At 41.9% G+C, this 26495-nt stretch overlaps 1 protein-coding gene across 17 annotated transcripts in view; it reads right to left on the reverse strand.

Annotated features, from left to right (window-relative positions):
- EHMT1 (euchromatic histone lysine methyltransferase 1) overlaps nt 1-26495 on the reverse strand; it is a 139541-nt gene that overhangs the window by 86038 nt on the left and 27008 nt on the right. Inside the window, exon 1 of one of the 17 annotated variants that reach the window (XM_083422866.1) lies at nt 14393-14460. The exons of 12 other annotated variants lie outside the window; for them this stretch is intronic. The gene's annotated coding sequence lies outside the window, so the exon portion shown is untranslated. Of the gene's footprint in view, nt 1-6837; nt 7325-8796; nt 8900-14392; nt 14461-26495 lie in introns of those variants that run through there. 4 more of the 17 variants (XM_083422877.1, XM_083422870.1, XM_083422868.1 and 1 more) reach the window with 4 other exon arrangements.

Consider the following 26495-nt stretch of genomic DNA (forward strand, 5'->3'; position numbering starts at 1 on the left):
TTTGGGTTGTTTGGTTGCTAATAATTTCTGTCATTTTGGCCAGCTCAATGCATTCAAATAGCTTTATTTGCCACTCTTCCTTTGTTGGAATCTCTTCGCCTTTCCATTTTCTGGCAATAAGCATTCTTGCCGCTGTAGTGGCATATAAAAATATCCTCCTTTTATCGCTTGGGATATCTGATGATAATAAACCCAAGAGAAATGCTTCAGGCTTTTTGACAAAGGTTTGTTTGAACATTTTTTCAATTCTTCATAAATACTATCCCAAAAGTTTCTAATTTACTTACAGTCCCACCACATATGTAAGTGTTCCTTCTACCTACTTACACCTCCAACATTTATTTGAGGGTTTTTTTTGTACAACTTTGCTAGTTTACTAGGTGTTAAATTCCACCTGTAAAACATCTTCACAACATTTTCTTTTAGTGCGTAGCACGCCGTAAATTTTAAACATCTGGTCCACAATTTCCCCATGCATCCATCTGTATCATATGCCCAAAGTCTTTTCCCCATTTAATCATGACTTCTTTTACCTCTTCATCTTTTACTTTCCAATCAAATAATAATCTATACATTTTGGATAACACTTTGCTTTTATTTTGTATTAATTCTTTTTCTAGCTTTGAATTTTCTGTTGAATTTTTCTTATCCAATTTAAAGGTTTCATTCAATTGATGATATGGCAGCCAGTCTATCACATAATGCCTAATTTCTTCAGGTTTTTTTTAACATCAATTGATTTGCCTCCTGTTTCAATAATTCTTTATAGGTTGCCCAATTATTTTTTATGTTTTTTTTCTTTACCGAAATGACTTCTAATGGTGAAAGTCACCAGGGAGTTTTCTGTTCCAATAGGCCTATGTATTTATCCCATACTGGGTATAGTGCTATTATATAGTTAAAAAAAACCATTCTTTTAACCAGCATAGACATGATGCCTCATAATAGATCTTCAAATCTGGTAGGACAAAGCCTCCTTTTTCTTTAATGTCTATAAGTAACTTAAGCTTTATTCTGGGCTTTTTGCCCTGCCAGATGTAATTTGAAAAGTGTCTCTTCCATTCTTTGAAGCATCCTGCCCTGCCTATCACTGGGATCGCCTGAAATAGGAACAACATTATGGGCAGCACATTCATTTTAATTGTGTAAATTCTCCCCCATCTGTTTCATATTAATAATTTTCTTTTCATCTCTTTCTATGTCCTAATGTAATTGTTGTTATATAAATTTATGCTCTCCGCAGTGATCCAGATTCCTAAATATTTTTTATTTTTTTTTGACAATTGATAGACCAGGCGACACCTGCAATTGTAATTTATCTTGATCCTTCATAGTTTTTAGCCAAGAACTTCATTTTATCTATATTCAATTTAAATACTGCTACCTGGTCGAATTCATGGGTTCTTTCTAAGATTTTTGGTAAGCTTTCAAATGGGTCTTCTGTTATTATTAAATCATCTTCATATCCTTTTAATTTAAAGGCTTTCTTTCCTATTCGTATTCCTTTTATCTCTAATCTTCTCTAATTCCTTATCTTCTCTAATTATCATTGCCAATATTTCCAGGACTACAATAAATCGCAATGGGGATAATGGACAGCCTTGTCTAGTTCCTTTCTTTATATTGAAGCTGTCAGATATTTTGTTGTTTATGATCAGTTTTGCTTTCTGATTTGGAAAAATGCTTCCACACTTCTGCTAAAAGTTTCACCTAATCCCATTAACTTTATGGGTTTTTTCATAAATTTCCAATATATATTGTTGAAAGCTATGGTTTTCCCAGTAGTGATGTATAGACGCGAGAGCTGGACCATAAAGAAGGCTGATCGCCAAAGAATTGATGCTTTTGAATCATGGTGCTGGAAGAGATTCTTGAGAGTCCCATGGACTGCAAGAAGATCAAACCTCTCCATTCTGAAGGAAATCAGCCCTGAGTGCTCACTGGAAGGACAGATCCTGAAGCTGAGGCTCCAGTACTTTGGCTACCTCATGAGAAGAGAAGACTCCCTGGAAAAGACCCTGATGTTGGGAAGAATTGAGAGTACAAGGAGAAGGGGATGACAGAGGACGAGATGGTTGGATACTGTTCTCGAAGCTACCAGCATGAGTTTGTCCAAACTGCGGGAGGCAGTGGAAGACAGGAGTGCTTGGCGTGCTCTGGTCCATGGGGTCACGAAAAGTCGGACACAACTGAACAACTAAACAACAACATCAACCATGAGCAAGTTATGCCTCACAAGGTGGCCTATACAAGATTTTCTTGATAATTAAATACCAATGGCCGTGTTCACACTTCTGTGGCAGTGATCCATGCTCTTTGCCAAGAAAAGGTGAATTTGAAACTGCTTGGTAGTCATAGGCAGGAGCAAGGCGTTACATGGAACAATGTGATCTTGCTCACTACAATTTCTACTAAGTGCCCTCCTGCTTGCTTTACAGGTTTCACAATCCATTTCCTATATATATATACACAGTGGTACCTCGGGTTAAGAACTTAATTCGTTCTGGAGGTCTGTTCTTAACCTGGAACTGTTCTTAACCTGAAGCTAATGGGGCCTTCCGCTACCGCCGCGCTGCCAGAGCACAATTTCTGTTCTCATCCTGAAGCAAAGTTCTTAACCCGAGGTACTATTCCTGGGTTATCAGTTAACGGAGTCTGTAACCTGAAGCATCTGTAACCTGAAGCATATGTAACCCGAGGTACCACTGTGTGTGTGTGTGTGTGTGTGTGTGTGTGTGTATTCACAAACCCCACATAAGCAGCTGAGAAACTAGATTAGAAACTTTTTTTAAAAAGTTAAGTGCATTATTTGTTATACACTGAAACGTATCTTTTCTTCTATACTTGTGCAGCTCACACAATGCTGGCAAAACCAATGGAAAGTAGCATAAAGATAACTAATTACACCTTTTAACTGTGCAATTAACAGTAAATGCATTATTTTTAATTGTGCTTATTCAACATTCTCCATTCAGTTCTGCAAAATGAAATAATTTGTCTGTTGGAAGGCATTGAGAATGGACTTTTAAATATGACCAAATCAAATTTTCTACAACAGTCATCAGTAGTAAAGCTCAATTCATGAAAAGCATTGCAAACATCAAATGCATCTGAAGATACGGTCCTAGGCCAGGACCAGCAACCAGCTAAGAAAAAAACTATCATATTCAAGGACAGTTTACTTATGCTAAAGTTCTTTTCCATTCCAAAGTGTATTTCACATAGCTCTTTTAAATTCTTCTGGTTGGAAAAAAAACACGTCTCCCTTGCTGGATGACAAGCTCAAAATTATAAAGATAGGTAGAATTCCGGAAATAAAGATGAACGTATTGCCAACAATGTTTTTATTCCAGACAATACCGTTTATAAGTTGTACAATATGCTTTCAAAAATGGCAAAAAGCTATCTCAAAATTCATCTGGAAAGGGAAGAAACTAAGGATAAAATACAAAATACTTACAGACAATAAAGATAGAAGAGGATTCTCCCTTCCAGATTCTAAACATTATTATGAAGCGTCCTGTGTTACTTGGATCCGGGATTGGATCAAATTAGAGAATACAGATTTGTTAGATCTGGTAGGACATGATAACAGATTTGGATGGCATGTGTATTTATGGTATAATAAAGGGAAGGTTCATAAAGCATTTTACAATCATATAATTAGGAAGTCACTTTTAAAGGTATGGGGAAAATACAAAGACCTATTAGAACAAAAGACTCCGTGGTGGGTATCTCCATTACAAGTAATCTCAATTCAAAAAATAAATATGGAAATAGAATGGCCCACATATAGGGATCTACTAGAAGAGAGAGAAGGGAAATAAAAGTTTAAGGAGTTTAATGATATAAAAGATTATGTTTATGACTGGTTGCAATATCGTAAAATAAACAAGGTTTTTAAAGAAGACAATAAGAAAAGATTTAGTTACACCATATCTAGATTCCAAAGAGAAATTATAAATGAGAATACCAAACTTCTAAAGAAAATGTATAATTTCTTATTAGAGTGGGAAACCAAAGATGAGGAGGTGAAAAGTGTAATGATTAAGTGGGCATAAGATATTGGACACAATATACAAATGGAAGACTGGGAAAAGTTATGGAAAGTGATTTTAAAATTTGCTGCCTGTATACTGCTAAAAGAGAAATGAAAATGGTGTACAGATGGTATATTACATCTGTAAAGATGGCAAAAAAATGTTTAAAACAGGTTCCAAAAGTGTTGGAAATGTAAGGAAAAAGAGGGTACGTTCTTTCATATGTCGTGGAATTGTAAATGAATTTAAAAATATTGGGAAATGATTTACAATGAATTGAAGATAACTTTTGTGAAAAATCCAGACGCTTTATTATTAGGCATTTCAGGTCAAGATTTGCCGAAAAAGAGGAAAAAACTGTTCAAGTATGCTACAACTGCAGCCAAGATATTGCTAGGACAAAGATGGTAAAGCACTGAAATACCAACTAAAGAAGAACGGCAAGGAAAACTGATGGAATATGCTGAAATGGCAAAACTAACAGAAAGACTTCGAGATAAAGGCAATAGAGATTTTAAGAAGGACAGGGAACAATTTATGTTTTATATACAGAATCAATGGGAAGAAATGGACTCACTTTCAGGGTTTGATTAAACACTTGCAATTTACAAAATGCAGAAATAGAAATAAGATGTTAAAATGATAGGTGAAGAAGAGTAAGAATTAACCAATAAGCAGGGTGAGATAATATGCCAAAAAAACCAGAAAAGGAAGTTGAAGGAAGTCGGGGGGGGCAGAGGATTTATAAAGTATTTTGTTTTTGAAATAATGATTGTGATGATGATGATAAACTTGTAAAATTTAATAAAAAAATATTTATAAAAGATTATAAAGATAGACTTGCGGATCATATGGACAGATCATGAAACCATTAAACAAGGCAAGAATATAAATGAAGTGTGTGTGGAAATGTTTCCCTCAAAACCATAGATTGGTTTACTGGCTACAGAATGTAATTCAACAGGGACAAATCTCAGGTTCTAGACTTAGGAAGCATACCTGTGCCTAATGTTAAAATGATCTAGGGTCTTAGCACACCACAAACATAACATCAGTCAGCAATGTGATGCAGCAGCAAAAAGAAATGCTATTCTAGGCTACATCAACAGAAGTACATCATGATGTCTGAAATAAAGATGGAGCTATGTAGAGGTATTGGCTGGCTTCAGTTTTTCCTGCATTGTGGTTTTCGCAATGCATGCAAACACACACACACATGTCATGATTCATGATATATTGCCAGGTCAAAAATTACGAAACTGACATCATAATATGGACTTCAAACCGGTTTGGGACTGTAAACAAAGATATTGCCCAGCCCTTGTCAAGTTACAAGAAAGTAAATTTCAACTAAACACTGGGAAGAGCTTTCTGACAGTAAGAGCTGTTTAACAGTGGAAGAGACTCCCACAAGAGGTGGTGGACTCTCCTTCCTTGGAGGTTTTTAAGCAGAGGCTTGATGGCCAAATGCCATGCATGATATAGTTGAGATTCCTGCATTGCAGGGGATTGGACTAATGACACTCAGGGTCCCTTCCGACTCCCCAATTCGGTGGGGAAATCCGGTGGGGCGAGATCAGGAGAATATGGAGGGTGGGACAACTCAGCAACCTCAGTAACTATTTCACGCGGAATATGCAATTTTCCACCACCATTTGGACGGACAAATGCCAATCCCACATCAATAACTAACAAACTCTGTTGACATTTGCCGCCGTTCTGCTCATCAACTGTCTGGCAGACTGAGGGTCATCTTCGATGGCTTGCCGCCCTTCACAGAAACACTTAAACCACTCATACACTGTCTTTGAAGTTACAGCTTTATCTCCATACACAATTGTGAGTATTTCGTGGGTTTCCGATGCCGAATGTATGTTCAATTATTTCTCGCTGTCCGATTTCTGTGACCATTCACTGAACTTTCCGGTCACACCTTGTACATAGCTCTCTATGCTTGGGCCTTTCACCTTGAATAGAGATATTACGCCAGAGAAGGCAAGCCCCACTGATACCCGGCTTGCTCTTTCTCAAAGCAAAGACACCAGGTCTACATCACACTGTTCCGAACACACAACTATGGGTATTACTGACACAAAGAAATGTTGTTGTTTTTTAAACACTTCACATCAGGCAAGTGAAAAATCAAACTACTGGCCATTTTCCCCTCCCCAGTCCTCCAAGAGACTCAAACCTCCCATTATCCGTGTGTGTGTGTGTGTGTGTGTGTGTGTATTAAAGGGTTTGAGGGCAAAACTGGCCATCCCAGTGAGAAACAACATGCTTAAGGAATAGTTTATAACTTCTTGTTAACCGACCCCTTCCCAGCCCTCTCCCCCACTCCCCCAAAAATGTACATTAAATGAGGCAGGAAAATTTAAAATCGCAATCATTTACGGAATTTCAGCACAACCGTTCTAAAACTGGTACTTTTTCACTCAACCATAAATACCATTCTACTGAGCAGCAGCAGCAGCAGCAACAACAACAAAAGTCCAGCAGGTAATTTTACTATGATACTCTCCAGACACTCCATCCTCTTTAACCCCAAAACCCAAGTCCCAGACACCATTAAAATATCCTGCACCGATTTGCAAGAGGCAGCATTCTGCTCTGCTGTTTCACTTCTCGAGTAGGGGAATGGACAGTATACAAATACAGTAACTAAATCCAGCCATGATCATCTTTTAAATCTTGCGTCCAAGATTCCCTCCTTTTAGCAGCTGGCAGTATTCCTGCAAGAGGAAGGAATCTACTACTGATGGCACAAGGAAAGGGTTGAAGTGACAAGATACTGTACCTGTCAACACAGCAAATGTCTTCTTATTTTGAGGAAGACTCAACCAGATCCTCATTCAGTTGCTGCTCATGTGATTAAAGCTCCCTCTAAAGTGAGCATGCTCGGTGGAGAACTATTTCACCCTTCAAAGCTCCAGCCATTTCAAAGAGAAACTTGCAGGCTTCTCCGTAGCTGCTGGTATTTCAGGCAGCACAGATACAAGGACACTGCCCTTCTCTCTAGATATGATATGCGGTTAACAGAGATAATCGGCACACGTTCTAACACTATGCCAAACTTGAGGCAGATTACACTCACCTAGAAGGAAAGTACAGTGAAAATGTTTTATGGAGAAGCTCTTTATGCCAGTGGCCCAACTGCAACATGCAAAATGGTGGAGGAGCTTGGAATTTAAGATTCCCAACATGAGTATAAATGCAAAAAAAAAAAGGTGTTTGCAAACTCCAGCTTGAAGTGTACTTTAGCTGCATCAAGTTGTATGGCTGCATATATACATAAAAATCCACACACCCTACCAAAGAAAAAGCTAAGGCTAAAGACAAGCACAAATGAAAAAAGAAAAGTCAACATGTATTTGCAGTGATGCTAAAGATTTAGCTTTTCTCCAAATAGCAGAAAGAGGAGATGGGAAGGACAGAGCTGAGATATGCTGTGGGGCTATGATTTTTTTATTTTAAATGGAACAGGCGGAATCTATCAATCTTAGTGCTCTCTTGGCAATAGAAAGGTGCGCAACTATTCTTTATCAAGAAGCCCTTAATAGCTTGTGACCAGTTTACCTGAGCAATTGCCTTACCACAGATATGCCCAACCATATCAACCACATCAATCTGTGGAACTGGAACTACAGTTAAACAATCAATCCCTCTTCGCAGAGAACTTTGGGCATTGTATGGGGGGTTTGGGGGTGTCATCTAATAACTCTCAGCATCCTGAACAAACTACAGTCCCTAGGATTCTTTGGGGGAACCCAGTGACAGGCATGTTACCTCTTTAAATGTACAGTGGTACCTCAGGTTAGCTACTTAATTCGTTCCGGAGGTCTGTACTTAACCTGAAACTCTTCTTAACCTGAAGCACCACTTTAGCCAATGGGGCCTCCCACTGCTGCCACGCCGCCGGAGCACAATTTCTGTTCCCATCCTGAAGCAAAGTTCTTAACCTGAGGTACTAATTCTGGGTTAGCGGAGTCTGTAACCTGAAGCATATGTAACCTGAAGCATATGTAACCCGAGGTACCACTGTACAGTGCAAATGAGACCCCAGGAAGGACAATACTGAGCTAGTAAACAATAATATTTATTATTTTTATAAATAATTGATCATCCTCATCAGTCACCATTACTAGGAATCAAAAAATGTTAAAAATAAAGAAATACTGCTGTATTGTGGAGTAATCTTTTAAAATAGAGGAGTTCCTCATTGGCAAAGAAGGTGCACTCTGTACATGCTTATGGCCTTTACGTCTGAGACTCACTAATTAATTTTTCCTCACTAAACTTTTTTCCCACCCTAAGCCGTTTTTAACCTCTTATTGATTCCCTGCCCAGGTCCGTCCTATCTTGGTCTATGTTATAATACCCCAATCCTAAGCAAGATGCAAGTTGCAAGCAATTCAACAGGTCTTCCCTTCCTTACTGAAAGAGGCCCATGGCACCTTAAAGACCCAACACATTTTTTATTTCGGCACCAGCTTTGGTGAACTAGAGCCCACTTTGCCAGGTGCATGATTCCCTGCATTGGGTGTTGAAAGCATGATCAATTCACAAAGTCGAAATGCAGAGCATGTGCTCCAGAGCAGTCCTGGAAAGATTAAGACGTGTTGCTAGCTCCAGGCCCTGCCATTCAGTGGCTACTACCCCTAAACCCAAAGCTTTAATGTGCACAGTTGACAGGAGAGGGCTTAAAAAAACAACAACACCAACCCTCATTCAGTGAAGCACTGCAAGCATGACTTACTACAATAATCTGTTGCAATACCCAGAAGTGAAGCTCATCACCAGCTCTAGCTGTGTCTTCCTGAACATGGCCCAAATGTTCCTGCGTTCATTGTCCGACGCCCAGGACAAAGGCTGCTTGTAGCAGAAGAGGAATACATGAGCAAACAGACATAGCTAAGGCCACACAGGGCAGGGCTCCCTCTACAGGCCTTTTGCACCACAGTGAGTCTGCCCGGGAAGGAGATCCATTTCCCTTCCAACGTTCCTTGCTGCTGAAACAGCAGCCATTTCATAGGCACAAACCATGCTCTTAAAACAAAGGTCACCACGACACTTCAATGTTCGCCTCTCACACACAAGGCGGTGGCAGGGTGGTGTGAGACTACTGGCATTTTAGGAAAAAAGGCTGAGTAGGTTTTAACTATTCAATCTGCTTTGTGACTTTGTGAATTCATTCCTGCTCTCCCAGAGAGAGAAATACAACTCTTCCCCTTCAAGAGGGATGAAATTAGTTTGGATGTACTGGCTAAACAATGGTTAGTGTTAAGCGAGTTGGCCTTAGAAACTAGTCACTAAGATATCCCCTAGGTTAGGAATAGGCAAACTCGGCCCTCCAGATGTTTTGGGACTACAACTCCCATCATCCCTGACCACTGGTCCTGTTAGCTAGGGATGATGGGAGTTGTAGTCCCAAAACATCTGGAGGGTCGAGTTTGCCTATGCCTGTCCTAGGTTCTGTTCTGACTTGAAGACAGCCTATTTTAGAAGCCTCTAGAGCAGAGCTTCACAAACTTTTCAAGTTGGTGACACACTTTTTAGACATGCATCATTTCACGACACAGTAATTCCATTTTACTAGCAAACCAGAGGTTAAACTAACCCCTTTCCAGCCCTGGGAGGAGCACAGGGAGCGTTCAAGTGACATACCTACACACGGCAGCCAACACACTAATGTGTTGCAACACACAGTTTGGAAAGCTCTGTTCTAGAGCCTCAACACCTCCAAAATAGGCTTCCAGGTAAGAATGGGGCCTAATGGAGCCTCAAATGCGTCACAATTTTATTAGTCTTTGAAGTGCCACAAGATTCTTTGGCTACACACACACCAAAAATTTAAAGCTCGTCTCCCCATCCCACCCACCAAAAAACCCTGGGAAGAGTGATTTGTTAGATTGCTGAGGAATGTAGCTCTGTGAGGGGTAACAACAAGTTTCCAGGATTCTTTGGGGCCGTGTGATTTAAATACACGGTGTGTATGCAACCTAAGTTGCTTTTGCTGCAACGAAAGAAACAGGGCAACCTTCCTGGAAGTTGCTACTATCAAGGGAAAGCTTCAGTTCAAGAAAAGCAGTTATACCTCGAGTTACATACGCTTCAAGTTAGAGATGCTGCTAACCCAGAAGTAGTACCTTGGGTTAAGAACTTTGCTTCAGGATCATGCTCCGGCAGCGGGAGGCCCCATTAGCTAAAGTGGTGCTTCAGGTTAAGAACAGTTTCAGGTTAAGAATGGACCTCCGGAACGAATTAAGTTCTTAACCTGAGGTACCACTGTGCAGTTTCTTTTCACAATGTGTTCTGCAAGTGGCCATATAGGTATCAAGCTCCTTTAGAAACTGAAAATAGTGCATGAAATTCTTTCTTTCTTTCTTTCTTTTACTTTCTCTTTCTTCCTTTCAAGATCTCCCATTTTCAGAAAGAAAGGAAAAAACAAGAACATTCCTTTCCAAAAAGGACACATTCTTCCTTAAGGGCTTTTGGTAAATTACATCATAATAATACGTAATTTTCAGAGATTCCTTCCCGGCAGGTATAAAAGGGGAAAGGTCCCAAATCCAGCCTTCTGCACACACCCTGCACAAACCTCTCAGTTCCCTCTTGACCTTATCTCTTCCAAGACCTGGTGTGTCACTTTTCAAGTCTTAACTGAAATTATAATGCAGCACAACATACATAAAGAGACTGCAACAAACAAAGGACTCCCAGGGGGAGAAAAATTCATTTTTCCTGCATCTTTTATTTTTCCCATTAAATTAAAGCTACTCAGCCCATGCCACAGAAACCTCATTTTCCTCTGTATAATCGGGGGGGGGGGGGGTAGATGACCACCCCTGCAAAAAAAGCTGAGTGCCATTGTTTACTACCATTGAAATAACTCTCAGGAGGAGATTGGTATTCTAAACCTACAAGGCTCCACAAACGGTTTTGAAAGGTAAGTGTCATAGCTGCCTGAAACCCTAGAGATGTGGGGTCTCCTGACTGAAACCCTAGAGCCAGTGCCAGTAATTGTGGACAATACTGAGCTACTGTGGATGGGCCAGGGGTCTGACTTAGTTTAAGACAGCTTTCCTACGTTCCTATTCAGCATCTGAGACTGAGGAACCAAACTTCTGCCCCATTCTAAGGCCACCTGTTTTTACAGGTGAAGTCAAAGCTCAGCAAGACCTGCATTTGCTTAATTCTTCAATCCACCAGAAATGTAAATGTTGGGAGGGCAAAGGAAGATGGGGAAGTTATCAGGGTCACTGCTAAGAAAACCTATGTCCTATTCATTTCAGCAATTTTAAGCAACGCTTTTGCTCTGTACACACCATGCATTTAAAAGTACATTTAAAGCACGTGGCTTCCTCGACAGAATATTGGGAATTGCTGTGGTTTACCCCTGCCCCAGAGCTACAATTCCCAGCATCCTTAACAAACTACAGTTCACAGAATTCTTTGGGAAGAAGTAATGTGCTTTAAATGAATGGTGTGCACACAATACAACGGATTGCACTCTTAAAACATTCATAATAAATATCTGCTGGTGCACAATGCTCTTGTTCTGATCTGACAATGCAAGTTGAGAATCGTCAACGCAATGAAACCTAATCAGGTCAATATATAACTGCTATACTATATCTGAAAAACAAACTATAGGCAAGGCGCAATGTGCAAAACCTGTGAACGTCAGCAAACAACAACACATTAAATACAGTACTTTATAATGGTCATCTCTTGTCTTCATTAAGCCCCACTGCATGTAGTAGCAGCAGCAGATGCATAAACCAGAAATTGCTTGAGTGAAAAGGAATATCTGAATCACACACACTCTTTGTTAACTTCCAAGAATGTGCTTCAAGAATACTGCTTTAAATCAATGGGACTGCATTCAGCCAAGGGAATTTGTTTCTCTACTACCTAAGGAGGAGGAGACAGATGGAAATAATCAGAGGTGTTGTACAGTGAGATAAAGGCATAGCCATGTTGGATGTGATCTTAACTCTGACAGTGAAAGAGGCAGACAAAATGGCTTCCTCCATGCTGCTTTTTACAACAGCACTGCAGATAACAGGAGCAACAGCTCTGCTTCCAATTCTCTTGGGCTCTAAGGTGTCTCCCCCGCCCCACATCACTTCCCTTCCTATCTCAACCGCTTAAATTTTGTACACTCTTGTGCTCTTTGCAGAAACCCCTGATTTTTTTGTTTCTGTCCTAGCAATCCGCCCCCTTAAAAAAAAAACTTCTCAATTGTCTGCTGACACTTGTAATGCCTGCAGTTGGCTTGATTCTGTTAGTCAACCAAGCAATGGATTCTGCCAGGCAAAAGGTGAGGCCTCTACTCCACATATAATGAGCAGAAAAACACCCATGGGTGGGGACTGCAACTCAACCCTTGCAATTTCCAAAAATAAAAGTGATAAAGTAATTGCATGGAGGTAGTGTGAACCAGTGAAAGCCTAGTTCACTTTTTTTTTTTTCCATGCAACAGCAAAAATGGTTTCATAAGATTTTTAACATTGAGCATCTTGTAAAGTCCTCTCTCCGTGAAGGCAAATGTACAGGAAAACGTGGGCGGAAACTATTTTGAAGGGAAAGTAATAAAAAGCCAATGACCTGAGTAAAGAATAGATCTTTGTACACAAGCAAAGTCTCGCCTCCTGCATTGACTTCAGATCTAGTTTCTGTTCACAGACCCTCATGCTTAGCCTTATTTTCACAGCTCAAAATACATTTATGAATGACTGTGCTGCTTCCTGACTTACAACAATTATCAGTGTAAGGGAGTGTCAACCTTATACATAGCTAGAGACTTTGAGACTTTAAATCTATATCACTGCCCCACATAGATCAATCCAGGTAACTCTACATGAAAGACTTAACCACACCAGGCAGTTGTGTCATGATGGCTGGGGCTAATGACAGCTGTTGTCCAAAAACACCTGCAGGGAACCACAATGGCGAAGGATGGTCTGAGCCCTAGGGATGGCCTAGGGCTGCCAACTTTTCCAGACAGCTCTTGCGACTCTCTTACCATTTATATAAGAGAGAGTAAATTAGGTCAATTATATCCCAAACTCTTCCCAGCCAAGTCTGCAAAACTGCTCTTCCATTCCAGATTCAGCTGGTGAACCTTTTGCCTGTGAAAGTTGCAGCAGCTCTGCCAGAAACAGGCTTTGTTTCAAGACAAACCTCTTTGAACCATGACGTCTGACTTAGGTTAGGTAGGCGCTGTCTAGAAACTGAAAGATTTTCATGTCTTGTCCTTTTCAAATCCCCTGCTGCGCTTGCATTTGCGAATGCACGGCAAATTGGCAAGCTTTGCTGATCTACACAAGCAACATTTCCAAGCAGCAGGCGCAATCTTGGGAATCAAACACAAAACAGCATATAAACCACTAACCCCAGTTAAGGCCCTTTTTTTCGGTGAAGAGGGTTTTTGTTTTGTTTTTTCACTGCCTGGAAGGTCGATTGCTTAGGAAGCCACACAGGACCTGTGTCAATCTTTGCTAATCCAAAACCCTACGCCAAAATCAAAATAATCCAAAAGAACAACTGTGGAGCAACAAGCCTGGAGTTATGGACCTCTCTTTTTAGGATACCACTTCCCTTTCCAGTCTAGTGCAACAGCAGAAACCCAGCCATGACAGAAACCACCTTTTGGCAAAGCCTTGGGATGACAAAGCTGTTCTTTCCCCTTGAACTGACATGCCAATCAGAGCGAAACAATGCATCAAACCAAGGCCACATGCACCACACACAAATATACCATCCCATGTCTCTGCAATGCTAGAAAGACTCCTTTTGTTCACCTGCCTGCTTGCTTTGCCATGGTATAATGTTATTGACCAGATCACGAAAAGCAAAACAAATGCTAAAATAAATAAATAAGTCGGTAAATCGTATAAATCATCTGCAGAAGAAAAGAAGATTATTGCAATGGCATTCTGTAGCTTCACAACAGTCAGCAGATTTTGGTGTGAAACTTAAATTGCTTTCGTGCCTTTGACCACGAAGGCTTCCCATGTGAGATGTAGAGGCCCAGCTCAGAAACACATCATAAGCCATCTCTGCCAGTTCTTTCCCTCTCCTGGTTACCAGCCCACGCTCCAACACACTGGAAAAGCAGGTCCTTGCTCTGCGCTGGTTGAACAGGCCAGCCAAACTACATATATTTGTGTTCAAGTCCTCCACACACACATATATCAGCAGGAAGCAGTCTGAAGCCATCTCGTGTCAACTGCTTGGCTGTGCTGCTTTCAAAACCGATTCCAGCTTCTTCAAAAGAAGCAATTAAGAGCCCCATAGTCAGCTGAAGCCCCCTTGGCAAGAGAATGAAGCTGCCAGATAACCCCTACCTCTCTGTCTGGAGAAAGCTGCGAAATCTCCTTCCAGGCCTCTAATTCCTTCGTTCACAATTCCATCTCCCTCTATGGGTGCAGTTTCCACAACAGAGCATGCTCAGTAGAAGCTGATCTTCAGCCATTTCAGAGCTTTAATGAAACGTAAGCAGAAGGAAGTGCCATTAAGCTCAGAAAGACTCAGGGATTCAGCCAACCTCGCCTTGTTACATCCACAGCCCCTATCAAGGTGAGTTGTTCAGGCATATAAAAATGCAGGATTCAGCTTCCCTACTTGTGACAGGCAGAAGGCAACAAAAAGAAGCCATGCATCTCCAAGCAGAATGAGTGCAAGAACTTGTGTTCAAAAGAATGCACATCCATTAGAAGAAAACGTTTGAAACCCTAGGCCACAAGTTTCATCAGATGCCATTAAAGAATGTTCCAACTGATACAAACATTTCAAAATGCAGATAGTGAGAGGTTCCCGTGTTAACCCTAAACGTGGAATCTTTCACACACTGCCTAGAAACCCATCCCAAGCCAATTCATGTTCATATTTAGAGGGACACACACGTGCAATGTACAGAAGCACAAAAAGAACTGCTAAATAAAGATCCAGCCTATGATTTGTTAATTGAGCTATTGCTGCTAGCAACCATCTTTATAACAGAGGAGGGGATTTCACAATACGATTACTCCTTCATTTCTAATTCGTATTCCACATGCCTTCTCAGAATGCCAATAAGCAAATCAAGGAACCCGAGTGTCAAAAGATAATGCACATGCGCGCGCACACAAAACAATTCCCACAGTAAAATGCTAGACATCTTTCCAGTTTACATGAGTAGCTGTTTAGAATCAATGGCGCTACTCACATGAGCAAAGAAGGAAACCACAGGAGAATTAAGAATCAAAGCGTTTTACTGTGATCAATTCTCTAAAATGCAACTTGCCCCACTCATCCCTTTGCCTCTTCCAAGTTCTACTGGGCAATCAGAAATATCCATCCAATACTTGTTTAAGTTCTGCTCCTTTCTGTCTACTACTCGTTTCTCCTATTAGGTAACAAAACATTTCAGGTGCTGGTGGGGAAGATCATCAGTATGCAATGCAAAGACACACTAGGGCAGGCTTCCTCAACCTCGGCCCTCCAGATGTTTTGAGACTACAATTCCCATCATCCCTGAATACTGGTCCTGCTAGCTAGGGATCGTGGGAGTTGTAGGCCACAAACATCTGGAGGACCGAGGTTGAGGAAGCCTGCACTACGGGATACAGGCAACTCCCATTTGCACAGGGATTGCATTCAGCAGCGTGCACATAAACACCATACCACCCCCTTCCAGGGCCAAAAACAGTGCACATTGATGGTGATGCGCATGCCAGATGCACGCAAGCAGGGAGTTAGTAACACTATGAGAATATTTCTGTACTCAATCTAAATCATGGGTAGGCAAACTAAGGCCCGGGGGCCAGATCTGGCCCAATTGCCTTCTCAATCCGGCCCGCGGACGGTCCGGGAATCAGCGTGTTTTTACATGAGTAGAATGTGTCCTTTTATTTAAAATGCATCTCTGGGTTATTTGTGGGGCATAGGAATTCGTTCTTTTTCAAAATATAGTCCGGCCCCCCACAAAGTCTGAGGGACAGTGGAGTGGCCCCCTGCTGAAAAAGCTTGCTGACCCCTGAACTAGATGCTTAAAATTGAAGCACATGTGTCAAGACTGGGCTAAGCACCTTGGGCCCTGCTTCCTCGTCATTTCAAGCCAGGGCAACCATTGCTCAATTTTCATTTCGTTTTCTAAAGGCAAAACTAACCAAAAGAGCAAAATTCAGTCCTGGCCAGAGGCAGCTACTCTGCATCCTCCAAGTGACCCCAAGTATCCTACACTAAAGCTGGCTCCTCTTTCTGAAAGCCGTTCATCTCACAGCACACTCCTGATCAGAGGAAAATGTCAAGGCCAAGGCTATAAACCTTTACCAGGTATCTTCAGATCTTGTACTTTGCTGGAAGGTCAACCATAACGGTATTAAAAATGTGCACTTTGTGGGGCCTCTTATTTCTCCGAAAGAAGCTTGTTTATCCTGTTCGTAATGCAAAGGCCTTGGGGCAGTCATTTGGGTCTTATGAAGCCACCTCTCCTGGGAAGGTTCATCTACTTCCAAATTCAGGATCTCGACATATGCTTTCTCTTGGGCAAAACACATAGTCCGCCTGCCTAAATCTTCCCACTTGATATAGTGATGGTCACTGAACTGGGTGACTTTAAGGGAGGGTTAGACAAATTCATGGAGGTCTACTAGCCAAGATGGCTAATGTTCTGCCTCCGCTGTCAGAAGCACTAAGTGACAGGTGCTGGGAATAGCAATTGGGGTCAGAGCTGTTACACTCAGGTCCTGCTTGTGGGTCACTGTGACATGTGGGCTTGGTGGGCCTTTGGTTTAATCCAGTAGAGCCCCTCTTATGTTAAACCTCATAGGTCCTGCTGACAAGGACCACAACAAAACTAGCACTCTCCTTTTTCAACCCTAAAATATCATATTAAATATATTTGGATGCCATAAGAAACTGGCACATCTGATGATTATATCTACACCTAGCTCAAGCATTTCCAGCTTGTTTCCTTGGAAACCAAGGAGGGGGGCTCTTGCAAATCTTGCAAGAAGGGCTTCTTTTTTAATGGTTACATAATGAAAATAAGCCTTCAACTCTTGTCAGTACAGGGCGGCGGGGTGGGGGGGGGTGAGCCTTTTTGGAATACCAGCTAGGTACCAACAGAATTATTATTAAAATACAGTGGTACCTCAGGTTAAGAACTTAATTCGTTCTGGAGGTCCGTTCTTAACCTGAAACTGTTCTTAACCTGAAGCACCACTTTAGCTAATGGGGCCTCCTGCTGCCGCTGTGCGATTTCTGTTCTCATCCTGAAGCAAAGTTCTTAACCTGAGGTACCATTTCTGGGTTAGAGGAGTCTGTAAACTGAAGCATCTGTAACCTGAAGAGTCTGCAACCCAAGGTACCACTGTATATAGATTAAAGCAGCCAGCCAGCTGATTAGGGCTACCTCATTCTGAAGATGTGTGCCCAAAAGCATTTTCTTCTGTGGTATTTGGGGATGAGGTGGAAAGCATGCAAGTCAAGATTCTGTTGCTTATAACAGAGCAGGAACTCTGCTTCCAGTGGATGAACAATTTAAGTAGAAAACCATGTAAAGGCCTTTTAACATCAAAGGTTACACATTAGCACACCGTTTTTTGAAAAACAGATTTGCCTGAACTGCAGAGTGAAGAAAGGATGCATCAAGAGCAAAAAGAGCATTTTTCCCGTTTCCCAGGTGGGTTTTGCTAAAAGGTCAGGTTCCAGAGTTTAAGGCTGCCTCTGCAGGAACTTGATAATCTCAAGAGTCGACTACTGCAATGTGCTCTATGTGGGGCTACCCTTCGGCCTGGTTTGGAGTCTCCAAACTGTGGACAGCGACAGGCTGCCATCAGCACATAACTCCAGTGCTCAAAAGTTTGAACTGGTTGCCCCTACACTACCAGGTCAGGTTGAAGACCTTAATATTGTTTTGTAAACTCCTTAACAATAACAGCTGCTCTTCTATTGATGCCCTTTCCCTGCCCAGGAAGTTATTCCACAATATGCTGCTTCTGAACATGGAGGCCCCATTTAGATATTATGGCCAATACCATTTGTCTAATTTCACTTTAAAGCCATCTGAAGCACTGACCATCATCACACTATGGGCCAGCAAATCCCACAAATTATTTTTGCATTGCATAGAAGCACAGTGCATGTTTTGGTCTGTTCTGAACATCCAGCCACCCTCCTCTATTCAGTGACCAACACTGCTACAAGTGCCAGCCTTATGAAAAGGAAAACATCGTATCTCTAGTCACTTTCTTCCTACCATGTATAATTTTATTAGCCTCTCCCACAAGCTAAATACTTCAGCCTTTCCTCATTGGGAACGTGTCCAATCCCTTTTATGACAAAGCCAAAGTACCTAAACAAAACAAAAACAATATCCTTTCTTGCAATTATCAGCACCTGGTGTTTAAAGGCATGTGCCTCTGAACCTGGAGGTAGCTGGCTAGTAGCTACAGATGGCCTTATCATCCACTAATTTATCTAATTTGGCTGTCACCACATCTTGCAAATAAGACCAGAGTGCAACAATCCTCCCTCCATTTGCGATGCACAGCTGTTGTTACTCAAGAGGCATTCTGTGAAGGGAGAACATAGCCATTGTGTCCACGGCCACTGGTAGCCTTCTCCTCCGTGAATTGTCTAATACAGTGGTGCCCCGCAAGACGAATGCCTCGCAAGACAGAAAACCTGCTAGACGAAAGGGTTTTCCGTTTTGGAGGTGCTTTGCAAAACGAATTTGCTATGGGCTTGCTTCGCAAGACGAAAATGTCTTGCTAGTTCCTGCGATTTTTTTTCGCTCCCCACCCCCTTTTTCTAAGGCACTAAGCTGCTAATAGCCTTTTAGCAGCTAATCCACTAATCCCTTAAGCCTTTAATAGCCGCTAAACCGCTAATAGCGCTAATCCGCTAATCGGGTTGCTTCGCAAGACGAAAAAACCGCTAGACGAAGAGACTCACGAACGGATTCTTTTTGTCTTGCGAGGCACCACTGTATTCTCTTAAAGCCATTCATGTTGGTGGCCATCTTCCCGCCTTGTGGAAGTCAGTTCCATAGTTTAACTAGGCACTGAGCGAAGAACTCATTTCCTTTTCTTTTTTTTTTTGAAACTTCTAATATTCAGCTTTAGTGGATGAGCTCAGATTCTCATACTATAAAGCGAGGTGAAAAGCATCTCTTTGTTCACTTTCTCCACAGCGTATATTATTTTATAAACATCCCTTTCTCACATTTTATCCTAAGTTAAAGCATGCAAAACACTGTGCTCTCGCGGGGGAATTTCTCCAGCAACCTTTCTGGACCTTTCCCAGATCTGCAATATTCTTTTTGAGATGGAGTGATCAGAAATGCACACAGTATTCAAAGCGTGGTCACGGCATTGATTGCTATAAAGGCACTATGTTATTAGCAGTTTTATTTTCCATGCCTTTCACAATGATCCTTAGCACGCAATTTGCCTTTTCATAGCCGTTGGGGTCAGTGTCTTCATTTAACTATCCACAATCCCGAGGTAGCAAAAAGTTTTTCTGGTTAGTCACTGACATTCAGAACCCATTAGTGCTCCTTTCTGCCCATCCATCCAACTTCAAGAGAGCCCATTGAAGAGTCCACACAATTCCTTTTTGTTTTTAACCACCTGCAAACAGTGTTCGAAATTAGCCAGGCAGCAGGTGCATTTTGCACCTGACTACCAACCACTTGTGACCAAGTGAAGGAGCATGGGCGCTAGGATGGCGCCTGACACCTCCACTATCTGGCTGGCTGGTGCACAGAAGCATTTTTTTGTTGCCATGCTATGGCACGGGTCAGATCTTAGCTGGAGCTGGCAATACACGCAAATTATTTTCAGCTTTATGGGGCCATATGGCAAATAGCTTTTATAGCTCAGTTTCTAACACTGCCCACAAACCCGGTTACCTTACTGCTTGCCCCAACTGAGTCATAAATGAACAAGCAAAGGCGGCATTACAGTGCCTTGAGGAACCCCATTTCTTCTATCTCTTGACTGGGAGAACAGTCAGTTCTTTAGCAGTTTTTAATCCATAAGAGGGCTGGTTCTCTTCTCCCATGACAGCTGTCTTTACTCATGAGCCTCTGGTGAGAGGCTTTGCAAATAGTTCTTCAAAAGTCCAAATACGTCTACGTGATCACACCACATCCATATGCCTATTAGCACTCACAAAATAGCGAGTTTGAACTTACCTTTGCAGAAGCCATGCTGATTCTTCTTCAGCAAGACTTGTTCTTCTATACACTTGATTTTAAGAAATTGTGTTTTCTACCATTTCAAACTAACCAGCATATAAATTTCTCTGATTTCTTTCTAAAAATTGCATTGGCTACTTTCCAGTCCTCTGTTGTAGAGGCTGATCTTAGGGATAAAATGTGTATTTCTGTTCAGAGTTAAGCAATTTCACATTTCAGCCAAAGCCAAATGATGCTCTTCTTCAGCTATTGTGCAACCTTCATTGCAAGGTCCCCCCAAGTTCAGTTATATAAATTAATAATAATAATAATAATAATAATAATAATAATAATAATATGCTAGTTAACTTTCCACAAAAGCAGAACCAGCCTTTCATGAGACTGCTGTGTATTCTGTTGATTTGTTCAATATCAGCCTCCAGGCTTTTTATACATTTATTCTGTTGTCTTCAGAAGATTAGATTTAGCAAGCAGGCAAAGGCTGCTCTCACACACCCCACAAGTGCAGATATTCATTTAAATAAACAAAGGCTTTAACCAAAAGGTATACTAATAATCAAAATGTAACTTAGTTCCTACAGTTGGCAACACAGAACAGACAAATATGGAAGTGAAGAAGCATACAGAGTCGGAACACAGCTGTAGCATGTTCACCATACTGACCCAGATAATACCAAGCTGCAGGTATTTGTTTATAAAGCCCTATAAACTTAGAACCAGAAAGACTGTCTCACCCTTTACAGACCCATCCAATCCTTGTGCTCTGCAGGAAAGGACTTCCTGCAGGTACCATCTTATAAGGAGGTCAATTCCAGGTGATATAGGAATTAGACCTTTAGTGTGGCAGCACCTGCTCTTATACTACATAATAGGTGTTATCTCTGTTATCTTTTCAGTATCTGTTGGAAAAACCTTCCTCTTCCAACCAGCCTAATGAGCAGAGTTCTTTTATCCCCATCTGGTTCTGCTCTGGAACAGGCTTTTTTAAAAAATAGTGGAACTGTTTTAAATTGTTTTTACACTCTTCTTGTTTTGTGGCTGAACTATTTGATTTGAAGAAACTAGAATGCTGAACTCCTTCAAAGGCCTGCAGAATAGTTCTGAGCCCACGTGCTATTCGCCCAAAGAAGCTGCTTTAAGGTCGGAGCAGGCAGGTGTCAGGCTTGTGGGGTCTACTTTGGGTTTTTTAACTGGAAACTCAAGATCCACCAAGTGAAGAAAGCTGCAAAAGGCATACTTAGAACTAAATCCTTTTGAAGCCAGGACTTTGTTTTTGAATTGAGGCAGCATTGCTCCCCCACACAAATCCACTCCTGGTTATCCCAACACTCTTCACTTCAGTAATATAATGTGGGGTCAGTGTCATTTTAGTTTATTCATTTTATTTAAAAGCATTTCTAAAACATTTAGTGTTTTCCAAAAACAACCAGCATCTAAACAGGTGTGCACTGCAAGCAATGTAAAAGCAACATCCATTAAAACAAAAATGCAACCTAAAACCAATGCAACAGTATGAAAAGATATAAAAGCAAATGAAACAGAGTTCAGGGGATTCATACACACAAACTGGGTCCTGTTTTAAGAGCCAGGGAAAGCCTGGGCAAACAGGCAAGATCTTTGCAAGACATCTGAAGCAACTGGTAGTCACTGCTTCACGTGTGACAGAGATAAGGACATTCCACAGTACAGGGACAAATGCAGACTGTATCCTTTTGGGAGTCAACAACCTATTAACAGTGGTACCTCGGGTTAAGTACTTAATTCGTTCCGGAGGTCCGTTCTTAACCTGGAACTGTTCTTAACCTGAAGCACCATTTTAGCTAATGGGGCCTCCTGCTGCTGCCGCCACGCCGCCGGAGCCCAATTTCTGTTCTTATCCTGAAGCAAAGTTCTTAACCTGAAGCACTATTTCAGGGTTAGCGGAGTGTGTAACCTGAAGCATCTGTAACCCGAGGTACCACTGTATGTTCTGCAGGGTGAGGTTGCACAAGTAGAATACCTCCAGATCATTTTGTTATTGCCTTCACTGTACAGTGGCGCCTCGCAAGACGAAATTAATTCGTTCTGCAAGTTTTTTCGTCTTGTGAATTTTTTCGTCTTGCGAAGCACCACTGTGTATTGACGGTTTCCCATAGGAATGCATTGGTGGTTTTTAAAAAAAGGCACAAGACGTTTTCGTCTTGCAAGCAAGCCCATAGGGAAATCCGTCTTGCGAAGCAACTCAGAAAACGAAAAACTCTTTCGTCTTGCGAGTTTTTCGTCTTCCGAGGCATTCGTCTTGCGAGGTACCACTCTATCAGGATTCTGGCATCTTTGCCAATCTACTTCAAATCACCAGAGATCTATCAGTATGCCAAGAACCAATACTCTACCAAGGATGGCCAACATGCTTCTTTTTTTGCTTCTGATGACTGTCACCAAATAGCACCAATAAGGTCACTCTTATGACCTTGGGTGGGGCTTATTGCAGCCTTAAGCTATGTATGAAACACAGAGGTGACTCATACTTTTGGTCAAATTCAGCATTACATAACCTTATTGAAAAGTGCCCATAAAATCAAGCTACTCAAAAGAACCCCAACACTCTTATCAGCAAAAAGCCTTTAAAAAGTTGCATGCATTTCTGCAATGCATTTCACGTGGTGGACACAAACTAAAATATGGTATACACTTGTGCAGCTTTGCAGAGAGGTCCTCGTGAAACAGGCTGACTAAGGTTGCAAAAATGCAACCACTGTCAAAGGAAAGTAGTGTGAGATTTTCTCAACTTGAGATAAAAATAAGGAAGCCTCAACTTGAGTGCAAAAAGCTGACAACTTTACTAGCTCACATAATTACAGTGGGAAAAGATTCTGACATCCCCTTGGACGTTGGTATAAAACCAAGGAGGAGAAAAAATTACAGGTCAATAAACCTTGTGCTCAACCTTTTTTCTATTTTTATCCCTTTGAAAGGCTGATTTAACAGAAAAAACTAAAAGGAGGCAAAGTTTTGGTACTTTTCGTCAACGCTCAAGAAAACAAGAAACTGTGAAGTTCGTCAAATCATGGAAGTTATCTAATTATACCCATCCCATTCCAAACTAGTTTGCATTCTATATTTGGTAATGTGAAACTGATCGCAAAGTGTGTGTTATTGAAACTATTCTTTATGAAGTACCATGCACAGATGGTGCTATAGAAATAATAAATAACAACACAAATCTTATTCATGTGCAGAATTCGCATGCACTAATCTGTAAAGAAAAAGAGCTTTGGCTAAATCCCCCAAAGCATAGTGATTCAACCCATCTAGGAGTCTGCACTTACCGTATTTTTCGCTCTATAAGACGCATTTTCCCCTCCTAAAAAGTAAGGAGGGAAGTGTGTGCGTCTTATGGAGCAAATGCAGGCGGGAGGATCTGCTCAGCGCTCCCTATAAAGAGCCGTGGAGTGTGTGTGCGGCTCTTGGGCAGTCCTTCTCCCACCTCGGGGAAAAGCCCCCAAGAGCCACACACACACTCCGCGCGCTCTTTAAAGGGAGCGCAGCTCTTGGGGGAGCCTTAGCCACGCACAGCCTCTCCTGGGCAGGGGATGAAAGCTCCCCTTGCCCGGGAGAGACTGTGTGGCTAAGCTGCACTGCGATCCCGCTGGCTGTCTTGGCTTATGGCTTAGCTGCGCGCAGCCTCCGCAGGGCACGGGGAGCCTTCCTCCCGCTGCCCTGCGGAGGCTTTGTGCGGCTGACCCTGGCTTTTGCGGGCGGCTTTTGCACCTCCCAGAAAAGCCCCCAACAGCCAGGGGAAAGCCTGCAAGCCCCGCACACACACTCCACACAGCTCGTGAAAGGGAGCACTGAGCAGAGTCTGGGATGCATACAGGCTCTGCTCAGCGCTCCCTTTAAAGAATACTTTTTTTTCTTGCATCCCCCCTCTAAAAACTAGGTGCGTCCTACCGTCCGGTGCGTCTAATAACGCGAAAAATACAGTACATTTGTAGCATATCTGCAGCCTATTAATGCCGTTTCCTTTCTACTGATCTGACAAAAATGCAGGAAAGAGTCAGTCTCCCGATGAGGACTACAAACAAATAAAAACCAAAAATGAACAAAAACAATAGTCTTCCTCCTCCAGCTTTAAAGGTCATAGAATGCTTAATCAGCCAAAGGTCTAGTTATAGAGGAACGTTTTTGCCTGGTGCCTAAAGATATGTAACAAAGGCACCAGGCAAGCCACCTTGGGGAGAGAATTCCACCACAGAAAAGGCTTGTTATCATTTTGCCACCTTCCAGACTTCTCATGGAAGGTGCACACGAAGAAGGGCCTCAGATGGTGATCACAGGATCTGGGTTGGTTCCTATGGGGAGAAGCAGTCCTTGATGTATTGTGGTCCTGGGCCATTTAAGGCTTTATAACACTGAACTGGGACCAGACACTAACTGGCAGCCAGTGCAGTTGGGCTGAGATCAGTGTAATATGCTCAAACTGGTGAGCAACCTAACCAATGAATTCTGCACCAGCTGATGTTTCCAAATTGTATTCAAAGACAGACCCATGTATAATGCATTGTAGAGATTACCAAAGAACAGGCAACAGTAGTTAAAACTATCCCTTGACTAGATAGGGACGCAGCTGCATCACCAGCCAAAGATGATGGAAAGCGCTCTGCGCCACTGAAGCCACCTGAGCCTTAAGTGGCAGCAAAGGATCCAGGAGTACCCCTCAACTATTCACCTGCTCCTTCAGAGGGAGAGTAATCACATCAAGATGAGGCAACCTCACCTAGGCAATCTGACCTAGGGAACCACTCACGAATAGTGCCTCAGACTTATCTGGATTGAGCTTCTGTTTGTTGGCTCTCATCCAGATCATTACCAAGGCAAGTCAACAGTCCAGCGCATCCAGTGCTGCTCTGCTCTGGTACTCCAAATCATTCGGAAAAGATGAACGCAAACCCGTTGCCCAACTACTGCAAAAATCATCGTGCCACAAACTCTCCACAAATCCAGATCTCCTACTGCTGTGTATCGCAATGGCAGTTATTAATGGAAACACCAGAGCACCTCTTGAGAGAGATAAAAGCAGACTGTGACACTGTGCTAATTAGCAGAGAAGAAGCTCAAAAGATGGACTTCCAGGTCACAAGCAGATTTCAGTTCAGTCTATTTTCAATTTTGGAATTGAGGAAAATTTACTTGTGGGCTAGTCAACCTACCTTACAGGGTTGTGGGGAGGATAAAATGGGGAGGATGAGAACTACATATAACACCTTGAATTCCTTGGAGTAAAGATGGATGTCAGTGCAATAAGCAAACAAGAACCTCCATGGCCATCTTCCTTTATGTGCATTGCTAGAGATCCTGAATACCAATACAACATTCAGCATTATTGCAAAAATGTCTCCTCTTCTCTATCTCTTTGTACATGTTCAAATTCCCCTTATTCCTTCAAATACCAAATCACCACCATCTCTACTTTGATTTTCGCTAAGCATCCTGAGCCTTGTGACTTACTAGAATTCCATATTCCCTTAATTCTGTTGCATTTTGCTGCTTTTATCTCCTTTTCATTTTCCCTAATAGTTTGCTCCCTCTGAAATAAGTGTTGTATGTAGCTCAGTGGTATAGCATCTGCTCTGCATGCAAATAGCCCTATGACTGTATTGTAACCTTCAGTTTTGCCCCTTAAAGACTCTTCTGCCTCATTCTGCTGTATGTGGTTACAATTTCAAAGTTCAGAGTATGAGGAAGGATAATAGTTCAATGGCCAAGGATGATGGGAGTTCAGCCACAAATGGAGGGCCGAAGGGGTTGTACTATTATTATAAGTTCAAGGTGCTGATTTGGGTGGTTTAGTTTGGGTATATAAGGTCCCAGAGCGCCTGGGACCAGGATTCATGAAAGATAGGTTTACCCTTTATATTGGGCCTTTAGTGTTATTGGCACCACCCTTTGGAATTCCCTCCCATTAAATATTAAGACAGGTGCCATCTCAGTAGCCCTTTCAGCACCTACTGAAGACCTTTATCTTCTATCAAGCCTTTTAAGAATACAGTGGTACCCCACAAGACGAATGCCTCGCAAGATGAAAAACTCGCTAGACGAAAGGGTTTTTCATTTTTTGAGTTGCTTCACAAGACGAATTTCCCTCTTGCGCCTTTTTTTAAAAAAAACCGCCAATGCATTCCTATGGGAAACCGTCAATACACATTGGTGCTTCGCAAGATGAAAAAACTCGTAGAACGAAAAAACTCGCAGAACGAATTAATTTCATCTTGCGGGGCACCACT

Source organism: Podarcis tiliguerta (genome assembly GCF_965153285.1).
Source record: "Podarcis tiliguerta genome assembly, chromosome: Z".
Taxonomy (NCBI): Eukaryota; Metazoa; Chordata; class Lepidosauria; order Squamata; family Lacertidae; genus Podarcis; species Podarcis tiliguerta.